This window comes from Meles meles, chromosome 14, assembly GCF_922984935.1.
Source record: "Meles meles chromosome 14, mMelMel3.1 paternal haplotype, whole genome shotgun sequence".
Lineage (NCBI taxonomy): Eukaryota > Metazoa > Chordata > Mammalia > Carnivora > Mustelidae > Meles > Meles meles.
Window position 1 is genome coordinate 71,254,270 of NC_060079.1, and position 20,724 is coordinate 71,274,993.

The window sequence follows — 20,724 nt, forward strand, 5'->3', positions numbered from 1 at the left end:
TGCACTCTGGGAGAAGCTGTACGTATAAAAGTAGCAAGTGGCATCTAAATGAAGTTCGAGGGGCGCCGGGGTGGCTCAGTAGGTTAAGTGTCTGCCTTCAGCTCAGGTCATGATCCCAGGGTCCTGGGATGGATCCCAGGGTCCTGGGATGGATCCCTGCATCAGGCTCCCCGATCAGGGGAGAACCTGCTTCTGCCTTGCCCCCTGTCTGCCACTACCCCTGCTGTGCTCTCTCTCTCTCTCTCTCTCTCTGTGTCAAACAAATAAAATGTTTAATTTAATAAAATGATGAGGAATACATGGGTTCCTATTTGTAAAGCACTTAAAATAATGCCTCAAACATAGTAAAAAACATGTAAGTGTTTTTATGTAACTTGGATTAAAATAAATATGTAAATAATATATTTGTTATATGGGGGGAAAATGAAACGTTATCTGTGGAGTCACACTTTCGGGTTAAAGCTTTTACTATAACGTGAGCAACAAAAATGAAGTCCATTATGTTTCAATATTAAAACAAAAATGTTAATTTTAATGGGCATTATTCTAAAATACATTGTTGGTGCCCTTCTAAAGGTATGTGAGACAGAATGACAAATGTTATTTTTTATCCTTATTTTTTTAAAGATTTATTTATTTATTTTAGAGAGCAGGGGGAAGGGCATAGGGAGAGGAAGAGCCAGTCCCCAAACAGACTCCACACTGGAGACCAAGTGCGATCTCAATCTCACAACCCTGAGATCATGACCGGAGCTGAAACCAAGAGTCTGTCACTTAAGGGAGGGAGTCACCCAGGTGCCCCAACAAATGTTATTATTTGGTATCATTACCAGCATACATTATCACGTCATTTGGTACCGTACTTTTAAGGTCTAATGAAACACAGGTGTAGGGTTTTATGGATTTACTTACACATATTTAATAAAAGTCATTTAACTCTTTAAAGTTACATTCCTGTTTTTCTCATATTTTTATTTCTTCTCCCTTTTCTAATATTTCACTTCTCACTATTTTTAAGGTAAGATTTACTAGGCTTTAAGTAAGGATCTGAGGATCTCTGCTAGGAATAATATTAGCTTGGGCAGATAATTTTGGCAATTTAAATGCTTCTTGGTCTCAATTGTCTTCTGTGAAATTGAAATTGTCTGAAGAAGGACGCCTAGGTGACTCAAGGTCAGTTGAAGGTCCAACTCTGGATTTTGGCTCAGGTCATGATCTCAGCCCTGCGGGCTCTGGGCTCAGAAGGGAGTCTGTTTGTCCCTCTCCCTCTGCTTTTCCCCCTGCATGTGCTCTCTCTTTCTCTCTCAAATAATTAAATAAAACTTTAAAAGAAAGAAAGAAATTACTCAAGGAACGACAGCTGGAGAAAATGTCATTGTAATGTGCTTTGGTTTCCTAATAGCTTCATGAATGTTCCCAAATGATTTGTGAAAATTTCCTCTTCTTTAAATACAAACTATTTCAAGAATACTAAAAAAATCCACAAAATTTTACTTTTAAAATGTACATATATCCCAAGCAGATTATATAAAATGTTGACATTTGCCTAGATTTACTTAAGAATGTTTGTTAAAGAAGTAAGATGGGAACAAACCAAAAAACTAACGGAGGGAAGACAAAGATTGAGCTCCGAGGCCCTCCAACATTTCCAGGCAGAGAACCCACCCAAGGAGACTGAAGAGGACAAAAATGTGGTCACGGGGGCACCTGGGTGGCTCAGTGGATTAAGCCGCTGCCTTCGGCTCAGGTCATGATCTCAGGGTCCTGGGATCGAGCCCCACATCGGGCTCCCTGCTCCGCAGGGAGCCTGCTTCCTCCTCTCTCTCTGCCTGCCTCTCTGCCTACTTGTGATCTCTCTCTCTGTCAAATAAATAAATAAAATCTTAAAAAAAAAAAAATGTGGTCACGGACATGAGGACAGTGTTTCTAGAAGGAAAGGCTGGAACGCATGCTTTTGAGACGCTAGTAAGTCGAGGACAGAGGAGTAATGATGAGAATGGGCAAGGTGGGGCTTTTTGGAAAATCAAAGCAGCAGTTCAAAGAGAGGGAGACAGAAACCCCACACAAGTGCACTGAGAGAATGACAGGTGAAGGTGTGGAGACCGTGATTATACACAACTCCTTTGAGAAACTTTGCTGTGCCAAGGAACAGAAAAGAAATAATTACAGGCGTGGAGTCATTGAGAAGGTATTCATCAGCAACGTGGACTATTCGGCGGCCAGTCTCTAATAAGACCGTGTCGTAGCTGCTGCCCGCACCTGCCCAGCAGCCCTGGGCCTGTCCCAGTTCGCAGGACCCTGACTTCCTGCAGCAGCGGCTGAGGCCTTTCTCTGTCACCCGCGTCAGCTCTGCCCAAGCAGGAGGCAAGCCAGGAGTCCCAGGGAATTAACATCTCCCTCTGCCTCCTTCTCCAGAAGCCTCCAAACCATGCACTGACAAGAGCTGGTGTACAATGTTAACCTTAAAAACAAAACTGCCAGTTCTCTCACCAGCGAAGATGAGTTTCTTTGGGACTAGCAGAGAAGTTGCAGTCCAGCACAAGCAAGCTACAGCAAAGCCACAGGCAAGTCCCCAAAACAAAGCAGAAGACAGTCTTTTATTTTTTTTAAATTTTATTTATTTATTTGATACAGAGAGAGAGATCACAAGTAGGCAGAGCAGCAGGCAGAGGGACAGGGGGAAGCAGGCTCCCTGCTGAGCAGAGAGCCTAAGGCGAGGCTCGATTCTAGGACCCTGAGATCAAGACCCAAGCCCAAGCCAGAGATGGCAGAGCCAGCCAGGTGCCCCAGGAGACAGACTTTTAAAGAGGAAAACAGGAGGCTGAGAAGGCCTGATACAAAGGAAAAGTCCATGAGGATGCCTGGGGGGCTCAGTGGGTTAAGGTGCCGCCTTCTGCTCAGGCCATCATCCCGGAGTCCGGGGATGGAACCCTGCAGTTGGGCTCCTTGCTCAGCGAAGAGCCTGCTTCTGCCTCTGCCTGCAGCTCTCCCTGCTTGTGCTCACTCTCTCCCTCTCTGAAACAAATACATTTAAAAAAAAAAAAAAAAGGAAAACCCATTAGTGTGAATTGGGAGTTCCATATAGAGTGGCTTCTGATTGGCTGAGCTTCAACTGCCTCCCATTGGCTCGGCTGTTGCCAGGGCAGGAGGAAAGCCTTTCTTCCTCCTGCAGGGGGAGCGAAGTAGTATCCGGAGCAAGGTGGGTGTCTCCCTGTTGGGTCGGACAAGGAGAGAGAGGGCAAGGGCACTCTGGGGACCAGCCTCCCAACTCCATTCTAAACAAGATTTCCTTCGATTAATTTTCACATTTCTCCCTTTTAATCAAAATCTTTCCTTGAAAGGCTCTCTAATGAATAGTCAAGTTCTTTATATTTAGTGGTTTTGTCTCTTAGTGACAAGAAGGACCTTTCCTGGTTTTCCTAGCTCATGGCCGAAGGAAAGTGCAGAGCTGCTGTAAATCACTTAAGGCCACGTTTGAGTAACCAGGAGGGTGAGGAGAGAGAAAAATCTTTGGAACTTTCCATCTAAAAATCTGTATCTTCTCAAGGCCGTAAGTGTTGGGGATCACTTCAGTGTTGAGTCAACATCACCTTCAAGGGCACATTACTTTTCTTTTTTAAAACAAGTTTGACAGGCAACAAAATACAAAACTTAAATTATGATTCATAAAAACAGAAGATGTAGCATAATCCCAAATTGTATGATGATTCTAAACTAGGACTCTAAGTCCGAAAGTGGCCAACTGAAGTATTTATTGGCACTTACTCTGACACGGGAGGAAAGTTCTCCTTGTGAAGGCAAACCATAGTCACGTATGCATCCTGGACGTCTCTGTGTAAAGCAGGTGCGAAAGCAAAATAGGGAGTATTGCAAGCACACACTGAAGGAGGTAACCAAGGCTTCTAGGAAGGAGCAGCACACATACAAGTATGAAGCAAGGGTTGATGAACATTGTGCAGAGGGCAGAATGTCTTAAAATGGCAAAGACGTCTTAGAACGCTATTGTCATCTCAAAATGAGTGTTTGGAACTAAATACGTTATTGCTAATACAGTTAGTAGGGTTGCAAATTCAGAGACCATGAATTTGGAAAAGAATCCAAAGTCAGTTACTAGTTGGGGTGAGGGGTGCCTGGGTGGCTCAGTCGGTTGAGTGTCCGACTCTTGATTTTGGCTCAGACATGATCTCATGTGTTGTGAGATTGAGTTCTGAGTTGGGCTCTGCACTCAGCATGGAGTTTGCCTAAGATTCTCCCTCTCCCTGCCCCCCTCCTCTGCTGCTTGCACACTCTCTCTCTTTCTCTCTCTCTCTCTCTCTCTCAAAATGGGTGAATAAAATATTTTTAAAAAATAATCCAGGGCACCTGGGTGGCTCAGTTGGTTAAGCATCTGTCTTCAGCTCAGCTCAGGTCTTGATCCCAGGGTCCTGGGACCAAGCTATGCATGGGACTCCCTGCTCAGTGAGGAATCTGCTTCTCCCTCTCCCCACTGCTCATGCTCTCTCTCTCTCACTATCTCCCTCTCTTAAATGAATAAATAAAATCTTTAAAAAAAAATAGTTCAGATGAAAGAAGACTTTTGTGAATTCTGGACCTTCTTACCTTCAGAAAAGCAATGAAAAATTAATTTGTCTTGGGATCATGAGGAGGCTGTTTCCAAAAGGCCATAATCAAAAGATTTCCCCCTTTCACAAGGGCTTAGAAAATGCAGACAGAGGCATTGTCTTCCCACGAGAGAGAGAGAGAAACAACAGTGAGAAAAAAGTATACAGGCCTGGTCTAAACATCTTGGGGAAGGGTCTTGTCAGATGTCATCTGCTTCAGTTCTGGTAAATCTTTACTTTCAGGACACCAGAAGGCATGCAGGTCCAATCAGGATTAGGGGATTAGGTGCTTTCCTTAGAGGTGTTTTGTGAATTCAAGAGTCTCTACCCTGGAGTTTGGCAGCACAAGGGTTGGTTACCAGTTCCTGAAAAGGGGCCTTTCCAGTGAGGTTGAAGAGTCTCTCTGGAGGTATTTCTTCTAACAGATGAAATCTCCAGGCTGCAAGGTATGATGCTTAAGGTCATCTGTCTCCCAGGAGTGCACTGTGAAGATTGTTCTCCCAAGGTATGCTACATTTAATGGAAGCAATTAGACCTTTACACTATTGAAATATATCTCCTTTATCAACATTAAGTCAAAAGAAGAAGGGGCCAAGTATACTGGACATTCCATGGCTATCTCAGTGGGTGAGAGTTTATATGTTCCCAAGGGGTAGGTCTGAGATCTGGAAGAACCAATGGCAACGGTTTAGGCCAATGTATCTGGCAATCTACAAACTTTGCCCGTTTAATAGGGCCATTAGTGTGTTTGACTAACCCTAAGGATTGAGGACTACATGCACAATGAAGGTGGTGTAAAACCAGCCAAACAGCACAAACTTGTTGAAGCATATGACCAATGGACTAAAACATATTTATCCATGAAAGGGGGGACTTGTATGAGACCCACACTCTTTGTATGGACACTTTCCCCTGGAGTATACTTTGGGCAGGTGGGACAAGCAAGGTCGGCCCTTTCTGTGACCTTGTTAATATTTCCCTACCGACATCAGTTCGTGGATGCTAGTAGACCAATAGATTAATGCATGTCGGGTGTACATGCTGATTTTGGAATTTCTGGTGAGAACGGATTGTTATTTGGTCCAACCAGAGTTTCCTTTTTAGCAGGCCAACAGTTATCAGATTTCCAATATTGCTTTTCCCTCCCTGGGGCCAGTTGTTGGATATCTCACCAATTTTTCCAAAACTGTCATTTGGGAGAACATCTCTCCAGACCATGACAGAGGTCTGGCTATTGATTTCCTTGAGAGCAGAGTTCTGGGCAGAAATATCAGTGAAATGGTTTCCTTTGGCCTCCAGGATGTTGAGTCTGGAATGCCCAGGGACCTTAATAACAGCCAGAGCAGCCAGCAAAACTGTGGCATCTGACATAAATTGTGGACATAGGAACCATTTTTAACGTTTTCCCCTCTGAGGTAAGAAAACCTCATTGTTTCTATAATATTCCAAAGTCATGAGCTACCCCAAGGGCATATCAACTGCCTGTATAAATGTCTACAGTTTTACCCTCAGCTAAGGTACAAGCACATCATTCTACCTCTTGGGTTGAAGTATCCAAATGTAAAAATGGTGTTTGAATGACTCCAAGAGGAGTTGCAATAACTTCGCCATTACACTATTGGCCATTATCACTTTTTTTTTTTTTTTTTTTTTTTTTTGAGAAAGAGAGTGAGAGCTGGGGCAGAGGGAGAGAAAGAATTTTAAGAAGGCTCCACAGTGGGCACAACACCCAACAGCGGGCTTGATCTCACAACCCTGAGATCATGACCTGAGCCAAAATCAAGACTCAGACGCTTAACCAACTGAGTCACCCAGGTGCCCCTACCATTTCATCCTTTGAATGAGAACCATCAGTAACCCATGAAAAATGTGTATTTAGTAGAGGTTTCCATAAACTGTCTCAGGGATTCAGAAGGTAACCTGTCAGCATGAGGGGTTCATTTGGATCCAAATGTAGTCCTTGTTCTGAAATCAGATGCCTTAAGTATTGAACCTGAGTTTGAGCAAACTGTAATTTTATTTTGAAAACCTTATGTCCTTTTAAGCCCCCCAGATTTTTTTTAAGATTTTACGTATTTATTTGAGAGAGCGCGCACAGGCAAATGGTGGGAGGGCAGTGGCAGAGGGAGAAGCAGGCTCCCCACTGAGCAGGGAGCCCCAAATGGGGCTGGATCCCAGGACCCCAAGATCATGACCTGAGCTGAAGGCAGACACTTAACCCACTGAGCTACCCAGGCACCCCAAGGCCAAAAGTTTTAACAGGTGGATGCTGTCTCCTGTGAGGTTTGAGAAGGGGAGCAGAGAAGCAAATCATCTATGTATTTTAACAACGTAGAGCCTGCCAAAAACTTGCGATCATTCCAATCAGCTTTTAAGGTGTGTGTAAAGAAGGACTCTCTATGAAATCCTAGGGTATTACTATCTGTTCTTCCCAAAGGAAAGCAAAAACATTGGCTGTCTTTATCAGCTGGAACACAAAAAATGCACTGTATAAATCATGAAATTTTGCTTTCAGTGGGACTGGATGTCAGTAGAACATGGGGCTTAGGAACAACAGACTGTTAAGGGATAATAAGGTCATTTATGGCTCAGAGATTGTGGACAAACCTCCAATCACAGCCACTGGGTTTTCTCAGAGGTAAAAGAGGGATTTTACAGGGACTATTGTAGGGAGAATGCAGCCCTGAGTTTTGTAATCATCTCTCTTGGGCTCGGGCCTTGAAAAGCTTATTTGTAGAGTTTTGCTCAGTTATGGGAAGAAGTTTTGAGGACCTGTTTGAATTTAGATGGGAGGCACGCTGGGGATCTTGCCAGTATCAGTTGAGGATGCTGTCCATAATGAAGATGGCTGCCGATCCCGTAGGAACAAACAACCCGACCCGTGTTCTTCAGACTCCGCTATAAAACCATAAAAAAATGGAACAAATAAAAGATGTCAAGGGGCCATTTAATTTACCTTGCTGGCTATTTCGATAATTAAGGTCAAATTTTAACATTATTCCCCTTTTAGGGAGAAAGAAAATTCCAGCATGATTCTTTGGTAAGAAATCTTGGCCCAATAAATGAATAGAGGCAAAGGAACTACAAGGATAAGAGAGTGAATCCCTCAAAGGGCCCCCACAGAAGGGACTAGGTTCAGACAGAAACCTGCTGAGGTTTGGGCCCCCACATGGGAGCTGTTTGAGCACTAAAAGAAGGGGTAGCTCTATGAGAGTGGGGTGAGGCACCGAGAGCGCAGCTAGGGCGTCTAGTCCCAATCTGGAAGGGATTCTTGGGGCCCGGTAAGAGGGGAGGATTGGGAAAAAGCTCTGTAGCTCCTCGGATACCCTGACACTGGGAATTAGGAGGACCTAGAAAAAGTAACTAGAAAGCTGAAGGTGTCCGGGTGCTTAAATTTGTAACCATCTTTTTTCCAATGCCCTGGATCTTTCCAGTAACAGCAGAAACTAGATGGTTTCTTTCATTTGGATGTGAGGGAGTTGGTTTGCCAAATTAACTACATATGAAGTGAACAGTTTCCTATTCCCATCCTGGTCCTTCTAACTAAAGGATAAAGAGCTGGGTTTAGCTTATCAATAAACAGAGTTAAATGCTGCCTTCTTCTCAAAAGAAGAACAGAGTTTTCTGGGCTTTTTGTTTTGCTTTAGATTTTATTTATTTATTTTTTATTTATCTGTTGAGAGAGAGACTGCAGGCTAGCAGAGGGAGGAGCAGAGGGGAGGCGAGAGAGAATCCCAGACTCCACTCCAAGGGTGTGGGACTCAATCCCACGACCCTGAGATCATGACCTGAGCCCAAATGGAGAGTCAGACACCAAGGCGCCCTAAGAGCAGAACTTTGTTAAAAGACAATTTGGAGTTGATTGTAATTGTTAAGAATGGGCTCATCAGGCTTCTGTGTTCCAGCCTGAATTTCCTTCAAAGCAACAGGCTTAGGAAAACTACTGTAATGCTCACTGAAGATTTCCAGCAAGTGTTCTAGCATCTTGCCAAAACTTAGGTGTCTCTGTCTCTTAACCCCTTTCAGGATCTTCTCCTTGGATTAGTTTTATCCAGTGTTTGGCCCGAGCCTCACCAACAAGCATGTGGGCTAATTGTAATGAATCTTGAGAAACCAGTTGCTAAACGTGAATAAGTACGGTAAATTCTTCAGCAAACTTATGAGGGCCCTCAGTCACTTTAGGAAACTCTCCAACTACGGCTCCTAATCTGGTCTTAGTCCAGGGAACATAACAAATGTGGGTTTAGTTAGATCTTCAGAAAGCCTTAACTTCAAAGAGGCAGGCTTCAATGGGCAAAGGAAAGGATGCCTGGGTGGCTCAGTTAGTCAAGTGTCTGACCTCGGCTCAGGTCATGATGCTGGGGTCCTGGGATCCAATCCTGCACTGGGCTCCTTGCTCAGTGGGGATCCTGCCACTCCTCACTGCTGGTGTCCCCTCTCTCTCTGACAAATAAATAAATAAATAAAATCTTAAAAAAAAAATAGACAAAGGAGAGGGGAGTGAGGGGGAGAGGGACAGAGGCAAATGAACTTCAGAAGAGAGAATAGAGGAAAATGGCAGGAGCAGGCCTAGCACAAAGTGGCTGCGGAGAAATGGTGGGGGGAGGGAGCAGAGGCCTCAGAGGCCAGTTTGACTCCTTTCAATTGTGTGTTCTCAGTTAACTTCGCAATAATGTTGCGAAGTTTTTGGTTTTTGGTTTTTTTTTTTTTTGGTTTTGGTTTTGTTTTGTTTTTGTTTTGCAAAGAGACAAATTTAGAATCCTGAAAACATTTGGAAGTACCAAAGCACCATTTAAAATAGGGATCCCAGGGGGCGTCTGGGTGGCTCAGTGGGTTAAGCCTCTGCCTTCAGCTCAGGTCCTGATCTCAGGGTCCTGATCTCAGGGTCCTGGGATCGAGCCCCACATCCGGCTCTCTGCACAGCAGGGAGCCTGCTTTCTCCTCTCTCTCTGCCTGCCTCTCTGCCTACTTGTGATCTCTCTCTTACATAAAGAAATAAAAAAAATCTAAAAAAAATTTAAAAAATAAATAAATAAAATAGGCATCCCAGGGTTCCTGGGATCCAGCCCCAAATCTGTCTTCTTGCTCAGAGGAGGGCCTGCTTCTTCCTCCCCCTTCTGCCTGTCTCTCCCTCAGTGTTCTGTCTCTCACTATGTCTCTCTGTGTGTCAAATAAATAAAATAAAATATAAAATAAAATAGGCATCCCGGCCTTTCCCCCTAGAAGTTGCAGCATTCCAATTTAGAGTAAAACAAGTTCAAGGTCAAAAATTTCCTCATACTGACCACTGAAGTTCTAATTTCTTTCTCGTTAAGTCAGTCTATGTAGTCTTAAATGTGCATGTGGATGGACATAGTTTTTTAACATCAAACCAAGAGATTCTGGGGTGAGTTCCAAGAATTTTGACAACAGGGATCCCATCTCTTAGAGGCTTTTCTCTAGAATAAAGAGAAACATTCCTATATAGCACAATTTCAACAGCAACAGCCTGGCTCCAGAAGGAATCAGACCAAAGTCCTGTACTAATCCAGTACAAATAGTCCAACCCCAAACAAGAGTGAAGCAAAAGGCTAGCACCACCCCCAAAGCACCGTCTGATCCCACAAAAAGAATTGAATCAAAGGCCAACACAGTTCAAATTGGCACAGTTCCAGCAGGAACAATCTGACTGCAAAAGGGGTTCAGACCAAAAAGCAAACAAATACTGTCTGTGAAAAAAAACCCAAAACAGATCTCACATAAATTTTAAAGAGCTCAGGGGTGCCTCGGTGTTCAGCTGGTTGAGCATCTGCCTTAGGCTCAGGTCGTGATCTCTGGGTCCTGGGGTGGAGTCCTGCGTGGGGCTCCCTGCTTGGCGGGGAGCCTGCTTCTTCCTCTCCCTCTGCCCCTCCCCACCCTGCTTGTGCGCGCATGCGCGCTCGCTCTCTGCCATACGTACACACATGCATGAAATTGCCCAACCCAAGAACACACATGTAAAGTATATCTGAACTTTAAGGGCTAAAAACGGCACACACACTGCGTAATTACCTATAGTAGGATAAGTTCTTGGTCAGAATTAGATACTTCTGTCACACTTAAATGAAAACAATAGCTTTTATTGACCTAGCTAACAGCAGCATTTGCTGGATATATATACTTACTACTCTATTTACATGTAAAATGTAAACGAACCTTCAGGAGATAAGGGGGAAAGAACCCTGTTGGTTCAATTTTCAGCCTTTAAAAAAATAAGCTATATAAAACCCATCTGAATATAAGTGAAGATTTAGATGAAGAAAATAAATGCACTCAGAAATGTTACTTCTGGAACGAGTAACCAAGTGTGGTGTAAACATACAATAGACTATTATTCAGCCTTAAAAAGGAAGGAGATTCTGACATGTGCAGCAACATGGATGAGGCTTGAAATCTGTGGTATTGTGATTTATAATTAGAAATATACATTGGGGGGGCGCCTGAGTGGCTCAGTTGGTTAAGCATCTGCCTTCAGCTCAAGTCATGATCCCAGGGTGGTAGGATCGAGTCCCGCATCAGGCTCCCTCCTTGGTGGGGAGCCTGCTTCTCCCTTTCCCTCTGCTGTTCCCCCTGCTTATGCTCCCTCACACTCTCTGTCAAATAAATTTTTAAAATATTTTTTAAAAAGACTTTATTTATTTATTTGAGGTCAGGAGGACAAGCACAAGCAGGCAGGGGGAGCTGCAGGCAAAGGGAGAAGCAGGCGCCCCACTGAGCAAGGAGCCCAAGCTGGGCTCCATACGACCCAAGTCAAGGGCAGCTGCTTAACTGACTGAGCCCCCCAGGTGCCCCTAAGCAGTCCTTTTGGAGTTGTTTTCCTAGCAAGCCCCTTTCCATCACACCTGAGTGCATGTTAATGAGGCGGCTCTTGGAAAGCCCCTAAGGATGGGGGCTGGTTGTCAGGGAAACCAAACACCTGTAGGAGGGTCGGTGCTTTCGCTCCCTCCCACCCTCCCACCACCTGGCGGATGTGACAGGGGCTGGAGGTTGAGTTCCACCACCAACTGCCCGTGACGAAATCGATCATGCCTATGAATTAAGCCTCCATAAACAACAACAACAATTAAAAAAAAAACAAAAAGCCCTACCTGAAGGAGTTTGGGGAGCCTCTGGGTGGGTGGACGTGTGGACAAGCTGACCAGGTAGGGCACCTGGAGAGGGCTTGGCTGTTCCATGGTCCTTCCCCCAAACCTTGCTCCGCCTATCTCTCCCACCTGGCTGCTCCTGAGCTGTCTCCTTTTTTTTCTTTTTTAAGGTTTTATTTATTTATTTGAGAGAGAGCACGAGCCGGGAGAGGGGCAGAGGAAGAAGCAGGCTCCTCGCTGAGCAGGGAGCCTGACAGGGGTCGGGGGCAGGTGCTCAAACCCAGGACCCCAGGATCGTGACCTGAGCCGAAGGCAACTGCTTAACCAACTGAGCCACCCGGATGCTCCTAGTTGTCTCCTTTTTGTAATAAACGGATATTTTAGTTACTGAACTGTCTTTCTCTGTTCTGTCAGCCACTCTAGAAGATTACCAAACCCCAGGAAACGGTTCTGGAAACCCAGATTTACAACCAGTGGGTCAGAAAGCCCACTGACAACCAGGACTCTCCATTGGTTTCTGAAGTGGGCGGGGGAGGGGGGGCAGTCTGGTGGGCCCGAGGCCTTAACCTGTGGTGTCTGAGACTAATTCCAGGTAGATAGTGTCAGCAGAGAGTGAAATTGTAGGGCACCCAGCTGGCGTCCAGACCATCAGAAAATTGGTTGGCGTGGGGAGTAAACCCATACATGGGTGGCCAGAAATGCTGGAGGCACAAAGAGACAGATATCGTGATTTCAGTCAGATGAGGTACCTAGAGAAGTCAGATTCATAGAGACAGAAATTAGAATGGTGGTTGCCATAGCTGCGGGACCGTGAGGTTAGGGAGCAGTGGCAGGAGACAAGGAGATACTGTGTAATGGGGAGTTACTGCTGGGGAAGATGAGAAAGTTCTGGAGACCCATGGTGGTGATGGGTGCACTACAGTGTGAATGAGCTTAATGCCATAGGACAGTGCACTTAAAAAGTGGTTAAAAGGGGGGGCACCTGGGTGGCTCAGTGGGTTAAAGCCTCTGTCTTCAGCTCAGGTCATGATCCCAGGGTCCTGGGATCGAGCCCCGCATCGGGCTCTCTGCTCAGCAGGGAGCCTGCTTCCTCCTCTCTCTCTGCCTGCCTCTCTGCCTACTTGTGATCTCTGTCTGTCAAATAAATAAATAAAATCTTTAAAAAAAAAGTAGTTAAAAGGGTAAATTTTATGGTATGTATATTTTATCACACAGGGGAGGAAAGGAATCCTTTTTCTCCTGCGCTTCTAGGTTCTCTAGCCGGGGCCTCAAAATTTCAACTGATAGAAGATTAACAGGAGAGAAACAATTTATTCACAGGTGTGGCGGAGAAGTCCCGCGATAAGTCACTCAAAAGGGTCATTAGAGTAAATAGATGGAGAAAGCTAATGGAAGAGAAGATAAACCTGTCCCAAGGTTTGTTTACAGACCCAATTTGATGCCCACGTTCTATCTTCCTCATGGATTGAACCCTTCCCAGGAAGAGGATTTATGACAAACCTCATTTCTCAGAAGTTTCTGCTTTTAGGGGCGCCCAAGTGGCTCATTTGCCTTCAGCTCAGGTCATGATCTCAGGGTCATCAGATGGAGTCCCGCATGGGCTCCCTGCTTGGCAGGGAGCCGGCTTCTTCCTCTCCCTCTGCCTGCTACTCCCTGATTGTGCTCTTTCTCTCTCTCTCTCTCTCAAATAAATAAATAAATAAAATCTTAAAAAAAAAAGTCACAATGCAGAGGTTGTTCTATACACTCTCAGTGTGTAATATTTAATGGGACAGTCAGGGTGTTTCTCTACGAGTTGGGGGTCTAATGTGCCCCAGTCATCCCCAGAGTGGTCTACAGGGATAGATCCGGGCTCTCCCCTCCCCGGACGGACCCCCTCCCTTATGTGCACCTAGAATCCTCAGTAAAGCTCAAGGTCATGGAGGCTGGTCAAGATCAAGGCTGCTCAAGGTCAGTAAAGCTCAAGGTCAAGAAAGGTGGGCATGGACAAAGGGCCCCCCCCAAGAGGAAACCACCCTTAAAAGGACTGGACAGGTGCTCGCTTCGGCAGCAGAGATGCTAACATTGGAACAGTGCAGAGAAGATGAGCACAGCCCCCTGTGCAAGGATGACACGCAAATTTGTGAAGCGTTTCATATTTTTTCTGGGGGGGGGGGAGGATTTTGCACTCACCCTAGAAGGAGCCCTCCGCCCTTTTCCGTGAGAATAGACCAACTTTTTTGGGTGACAGGTGCCTGGAGAGTTAATCAGATTAAAACAGCTCCTGCCAACAAGCCCACAAAAATTTCTAGACTTAGAAACTCCAGTGACCACCCTACCCTCTCAGGGAGCTTTGTACTATCGCTCAATAAACTTGGCTTTGCTGCCCATGCCTCTGTTTAGGCAACACCCCTTCCGTCTTCGAAGCCCCGTGACCAAGAACCTCGGGCACTAAAGAAAAAAAAAATCCGGCAACCAAGGTTGAGGTGACTGGGAACAGGGCCCATTTCTGCCCAGCCCTGCCTTCCAGCCGCCCCTTCCTGCCTTCTGGGCCGGCCCTGCTGTCCCCCCGCTGCTGAGGGGAAGCTGGAGCTCGGTAGCCCGTTCACAAAGTGGAGAATTCCAGAGATTTGGGTTCTGAGGAGCCTGTGTCACTGAGTCACTTAAAACGGGTTCTGCCCTGAGGAGGGAGGCCTGATCCTCTGTCTCTGGGGCTACATTCGAGGCAGGGGCAGGCCCGGTACAGAGATTTCGAAGGAAGACTTCTCAAAGTGAAGTTGTCCTCCCCCAAAGAGACCTGGACACAGAGCACAGCGTAAAAGCCACCGGCATCGAGGACGTACAGTTTCACAAGGGCTAGGTCTGTAATGTTCTAGAGTCCGGGGCCTCCCCGTCCAGACCCCGCCCTCCCTCCTTCCTCCACAGCAGAGACTCGAAGCCACTCGAAAGAGAAAAAAGTCTTGTTAAATTTTATTCCTGAGACATGGGCCTACGACTTCCATAACAATCCGTGTGGTTCTAAACTGAGCCATCAAGGTTACATAAATCATGTAAGACTGGAAGGCCTATTTGCTATACAATCACAGAGTTCAGAGACTCCGGTTACCTGACTATTTTTCTGTACAAGGGAGATAATTTCAAATTAAACAGTCTTTCTTTCAGAACAATGGAGCCTATTCATTGACCTAAGGAGCCAGCCTTGCTCTGTGGGGCCAAGCCTCCAACCGAAACCGATGACGACACACGTCAGTAATCTGGAAGGAAATTTAGGGGAAATAGGAATCCTTTAAATCACATAGGGTCTGTCTGAAAGAAATTCCTGCGAAGAAATTCAAAGGGCTGAAGGAACAAATGTGATTAAAGATGAGACAAAACAGAAGGACTAAAAGTGCGTTGGCGCGAAGAAAGGCAAAAACTTTGGTAAGACCATTAAAGTAGTTCAGCGCCAGCAAAGTCATGAGATACAGTGCACTCGCATTCTGGACGACAAAGCATGAAGGCATTTCGGAGAGGACAAAGGCAGCGGCTCTTGAAGACACGTTCTTCAGAAAAGGGTGTTGAGGTAACAAGCGAACTATCTGAGAAAGAGAAATTCTGATACAAATTTACACCAAACATGTATGTATGATTCAAAGATTTAAATATTTAAGAAATGAATCTATAAAAGTCCCAGAAATAAGCATAGGTGATTTCTTTCTAATAATCCTGGCTTAGAGAAGACTTCCGTAGGAAGGCATAAACCCGGCCACCGTCGAGAACAAGAGTGGTACAGTGGATTCGGTAGAAATAAAAGTTGGCTGCACGGGGAAAGGAAGGGGAAATTGTCTCTACCGGCCCCGTCTTCCAGCTGGACTACGAATTAAATTTACATGAGGCGCATTAGCAGGGGAACAAAAGTTTTATTATGTGCACACAGAGGCCCAGTAACCAAACAGAGACATAAAGAAGTGACCAAAGCAGGCAGTTTTTAAAATACTTTTTAGACAGAAAGACAAAAAATCTGTAAGAAATCAATAGGATGAGAAAACGACTTTGGGAGCTTCTGTTAGTAAGGAAATGTAAACAAAATTTTGCCAGGGTAGTAAATTAAGAAAAAGTAACAAGGATTGTCTACACAGTCTTCTCGGCTTTAAATTTCCCATTTTTGGTGGATAAGATTGTCTCTTAACCTGCTGGTACAGGGAGGGTAACTTTCACATGGGAGATTTATTTCCTGCTGGGAGAGAGGGTTGTTCTCAGGAGGGTCTGAATGTCCTTGCACAGCCTCTTAAGTAACTTTTATTTAAAATCATCAATATCCCCGGGGCGCCTGTGTGGCTCAGTCGGTTAAGCGTCTGCTTTCAGTTCAGGTCATGATCCCAGGGTCCTGGGATTGAACTCCACATCAGGCTCTCTGCTCAGCAGGGAGCCTGCTTCTCCCTCTCTCCCCTTCCTCCTCCTCCCCTTGTACTGTCTCTCACTTTCTCTTTCAGATAAATGAAATCTTAAATAATAATAATAAATCATTTCATTTTATGATGTGCCTATAAAATAAAATTTAAAAACAAATCATCAATATCGGGGTGCCTGGATGGCTCAGTTGGTTAAATATCTGAATCTGGTTCATGTTATAATTTTGGGGTCCTGGTATTGTGCCTCGCCTCGGGCCATAACCCCTCTGTACCTTCACCCCGCTCCTGCTCTCTCTCAAGTAAATAAAATCTTTTAAATCAATCAATAAAAAATAATCAGTATGCCAAACTGGTACATTTTGAGGCAGTCTGCCCTTGGCCCCAACAAGGGCAAAGTTCACATAAAGAAAAATCAAAATGTAAACAGGAAACAATAATGGCAGGATATACAGTCGTAAAAGGGGTTGTTTCTTTAACTTACAATGATAGCATATGAAGCAGAAAGTAAAATACCAGCAACCCGATTGAAGGTTTAACAAAAGATCCCCAGAGCACCTGGGTGGTTCAGTGGGTTAAAGCCTCTGCCTTCGGCTCAGGTCATGATCCCACGGTCCTGGGATCGAGCCCCGCATCAGGCTCTCTGCTCAGCGGGGAGTCTGCTTCTCCCTCTCTCTCTGCCTGCCTCTCTGCCTACTTGTGATCTCTGTCAAATAAGTAAATAAAATCTTTAAAAAAAAAAAGAAGATGTAGAAAGCCCTTCATAGGGAGAAAAATACAAACTGCTTATGAACCGGAGAAAAGATGCTCAACCTTGCTCATAATTAGGGAAATACGAATTAGAACAACAGCAAGATACAATTTTTCACCTCACAGAGTACATAAGATTAAAAAAAAATGTATTGTGTAACAATGACTATGGTGCAGAAATAAGCACCTTTATAAATCTCGGAGAAAGTATTTTGTTAGGGATTTACTTTTAATCAATTAATTAAATTTAAAAGACTTTATTTATTTGAGAGAGAGCGCACGAGCACACAAGCAGGAGAGCGCCAGACCGAGGCAGAAGCAGGCTCCCCACTGAACAAGGAGCCTGATGCGGGGCTCCATTCTAGGACCCCGGGATCGTGACCTGAGCTGAAGGCAGACACTTAACCAACTAGCCACCCAGGCGTCCCTTGTTAGGGATCTGAACGGGTTGTTTTTTTTGTTTTTTTGTTTTTTTTGTTTTTTTGGTTTCTGGTTTTTTGTTGTTGTGGATGATGAAAGTTTTTGAAAAAAAAAAATCTATCAAAATGTTAAGGGTCGTGTGTTTCAATACAACTTTGTCCTTCAGGAATACATCCTAAAGATGTAGTCACAAATGTGTGTCAGTAGCTCTGAAGAAAGATATTATCCCAAACTTGGTTGTCACGGTGTAGACTGAAAACAACACGGGTGCTCATCAGGAGAGAACGGGTTAAATTAACACGGGGCATTAACCCAGTGCAATACTAGGGAAACAAGAAGAATGAGGTGAATTTCTGTGTGTTGACACAGAAGGCTGTCCAAAACACATCACGAAATGAGAAAAGCCAGAGGGAGGAGAGTATTTCCACGTGTGCTGTTTGTGGAAAACTACAGCCACTAGTGTACATCACCCACGCACGCATCCGAACAAAGGACCTCACAGCACCTAACAGTTGTTGCTTCTGGAGAGCGTGGCTAGGGGCCAGGATGCGGGAACTCTTACCTTTCCTTAATAGATTGTTGTTTGTTTGTTTTTTAATGCACTCAGAATATCTGAAGTGAGCAACCTCTTTCATTTAGAAAGGGTTGGCCACATGCTTTTCTGTAACCATCTTGTAGCAACTATCCAAATGAAAAATATTTTGAGGGCACCTGGGAGGCTCAGTCAGTTAAGCATCTGCCTTTGGCTCAGATCATGATCCCAGGGTCCTGGGATGGAGCCCTCCCCCTGCTTCTCCCTCTCCCTCTGATCCTTCCTTCCACTCGCGCACGCTCTTTCTCTCTCTCTCTCAAATAAATAAATAAATCTTTAAAAAAGTATTTTGATCATGACAATAGCAATGTGTGCGTTGATGGGGTCTGGGATGGGTGAGGAGGAGTGAGTGCAGTGGGACAAAGGAATTTGGAGCAGCTGTTTTGTTGTAAAATAGATAGATAACCAGACACTTAATACAGACACCAGATAACTCCTTCTAATCAGTCCAGGTTATCTGCACCCCACAAGATGTGATATATAATATTTTCATTTTTATTCAGGTCTTATTTTAGAGATAAATATATTTTGCATGATATGACCATGCTTTGTTTTAGCTAATATTACCTGACATGTAATTAATGTTCCTGTTTTTTTCCCTTTCAACGGAGAGAGAAATCACAAGTAGGCCTAAGTAGGCAGAGAGAGAGGGAGAAGCAGGCTCTCTGCTCAGCAGGGATGTGGGGCTCAATCCTAGGACCCTGGGATCATGACCTGAGCCGAAGGCAGAGGCTTAACCCACTGAGCCACCCAGGCGCCCCCGACATGACAATTTCTTTCTCTTATTTGGTAAAATCAACTTGAACTTCTATGATAACTGATGTATGTGGACTTATTTCAACCATCTTATTTTTTACTATATTTTCAACATTTTCCATGATGAGCCCATATTACTTTTAAAGTAGAAAAAACTGGCAAGCAAATTAAAATAAATTTGATTTAAATCATAAAACTGATGAGGGTGGTGATGAGCAACACCATTCCCACTGGCCATCCTTCCTTTCATCCGGTCCCAAGATTGCACTGAAGACCTCTAGAGTGTGTTTGCCCTCTAGCCAGTCGTTACAGTCGTGAGGTTTCTTTTTACTCCACACATGGCGATGTCCCCACCTGGCCCTTGATTCCTCAGGGTGTGGGAGGAAAGGGGAGGGTTAAGTGTTGGGCCTTATCCTGCTATTGAGTCTCCTAGGATATCAGCAGGATATGGCCCCAGGGTCTTTCCTCTCCTGGTTTCCCCAAACAGAAAATGCCATCCTTTGTCTAGACAGGACTTTGATGGATGGTGGATACAACCATTTGAAAACTTCATCTGAATTTGATGAAAACGTCCTGCAGCCACTTAAAGTTTAATTTGTGGAGGTAATGTTTGTTCACTCTTGGTTCCTAGCCTAGATGCAATTTGGCCTCAGATAGCTTTTGAAGTGCTTAGTCGGAATTTAATTTCAAAGTGCCCTTTATTTTTTGTTAAGTTCTTGGCGCTGTTTGCAATGCTTTTCCATGTTGGTCTGTGTCTTTGTTTAATAGAGTTTAAAACATTTTTTTTTCTAATACAGTATAATGCTTCCCCAAATTTTAAAAGCTAGGCTACCCTGTAATACCAAAAAAGAAGTCAAATTTTTTTTTTCAAATAAATTAAGCCCAAGACCTAACAATAAACTGAAGCAAAGTGCAGCGACAGCTGTATCGTTTTAGAATGAGACATAGGTCTATCCAGGACGCTTTAAAATCTAATTAATGGGGAGCTAGGGATAGGGTGGCTGGGTTACAGACGTTGGGGAGGGTATGCGTTATGGTGAGTGCTGTGAAATGTGTAAGCTTGGTGATTCACAGACCTGTACCCCTGGGGCAAATAATACATTATACGTTAATTTTTAAAATCTGATTAAGTTTCGGACAAGTCCAGCCACATAATTTGTAGAGCCCAGTGCAAAGTGAAAATGTGGGTTTCACTGTTCAAAAAGTAAGACTCCCCAAATGACAACAAGAGAGCATTACACCAATCTCAGGGTTCTCCAAACATGGGACCCTGTGCTAATAATGCATAGGTCACATGCCCACAGAGCCAGCCTTGTCTCTGGATGCTTCTGGTGGGTCCCACCCGAGATTAGATCACTGACCTTGCCTCTTGGTCACAAGAAGGCTGCAAAACCTCCAAACATTACATCTTATCACACTGTTGCAGGATTTGTTTTCCTTCCGTGCCCATGGTTCTTGGTCACACCTCCTGGAAGAATCAAGAGGTAGACCAGACAGAGGGATGGGCAGCAAAGCATGGTTTATTGAGGGGTAGTAAAGCAGAGTTTACTGAGTGAAATCCAAAGCTCCCAAGGAGGGAGGAGACCTGAGAGGGTTGCCACCAGTTTTTAAGTCTAAGGGTTTTTATGGGCTTCGTTGGCAGGCTGTTTTAATCTGATTAACCTCCACGCACCCGTCGTCCAGTCAGGTTTTAGTCATCTGTCTGTCACGTGGGAAAGAGTGGGGGGCTTCTTCCAGGGTGGGTGTAAAAAACTCTTTTAAGGGTGGTTTCCTCTGAGGGCGGGGACTCCTTGTCCCTGCCTGCTTTCTTCCAACTATCCTTCAACACCAATAGGCAGAGGAAGAAAAGGAAAGGAAAAAGCCCACTATCTCTGATTGAGGTCTCTTTTTAAAAATAATTGTTAAAAAATTTCCTCAAGGGACACCTGGGTGGTTCTGTCAGTTAAGCATCTGCCTTCAGCTCTGGTCATGATCCCGGGGTCCTGGAATCGAGTCCCACATGGGGCTCCCTGCTCAGTGAGGAGCCTGCTGCTCCCTCTCCCTCTGCCTGCTGTTCTCTCCGCTTATTCTCGCTTTCTCTTTCCCTTTCCGACAAATAAATAAAATCATTTTTAAAAAAGTTTCTTCAAAATTGC

The 20,724-nt window shown here is 44.7% G+C and overlaps 1 non-coding gene across 1 annotated transcript; it reads left to right on the forward strand.

The window, feature by feature from the left end:
- The first annotated feature begins 13,738 nt into the window (after positions 1-13,738).
- On the forward strand, positions 13,739-13,846 carry LOC123925359. Its single transcript, XR_006814966.1, has one exon. It is a non-coding gene; the product is annotated as a U6 spliceosomal RNA (small nuclear RNA).
- The last annotated feature ends 6,878 nt before the right edge of the window (positions 13,847-20,724 follow it).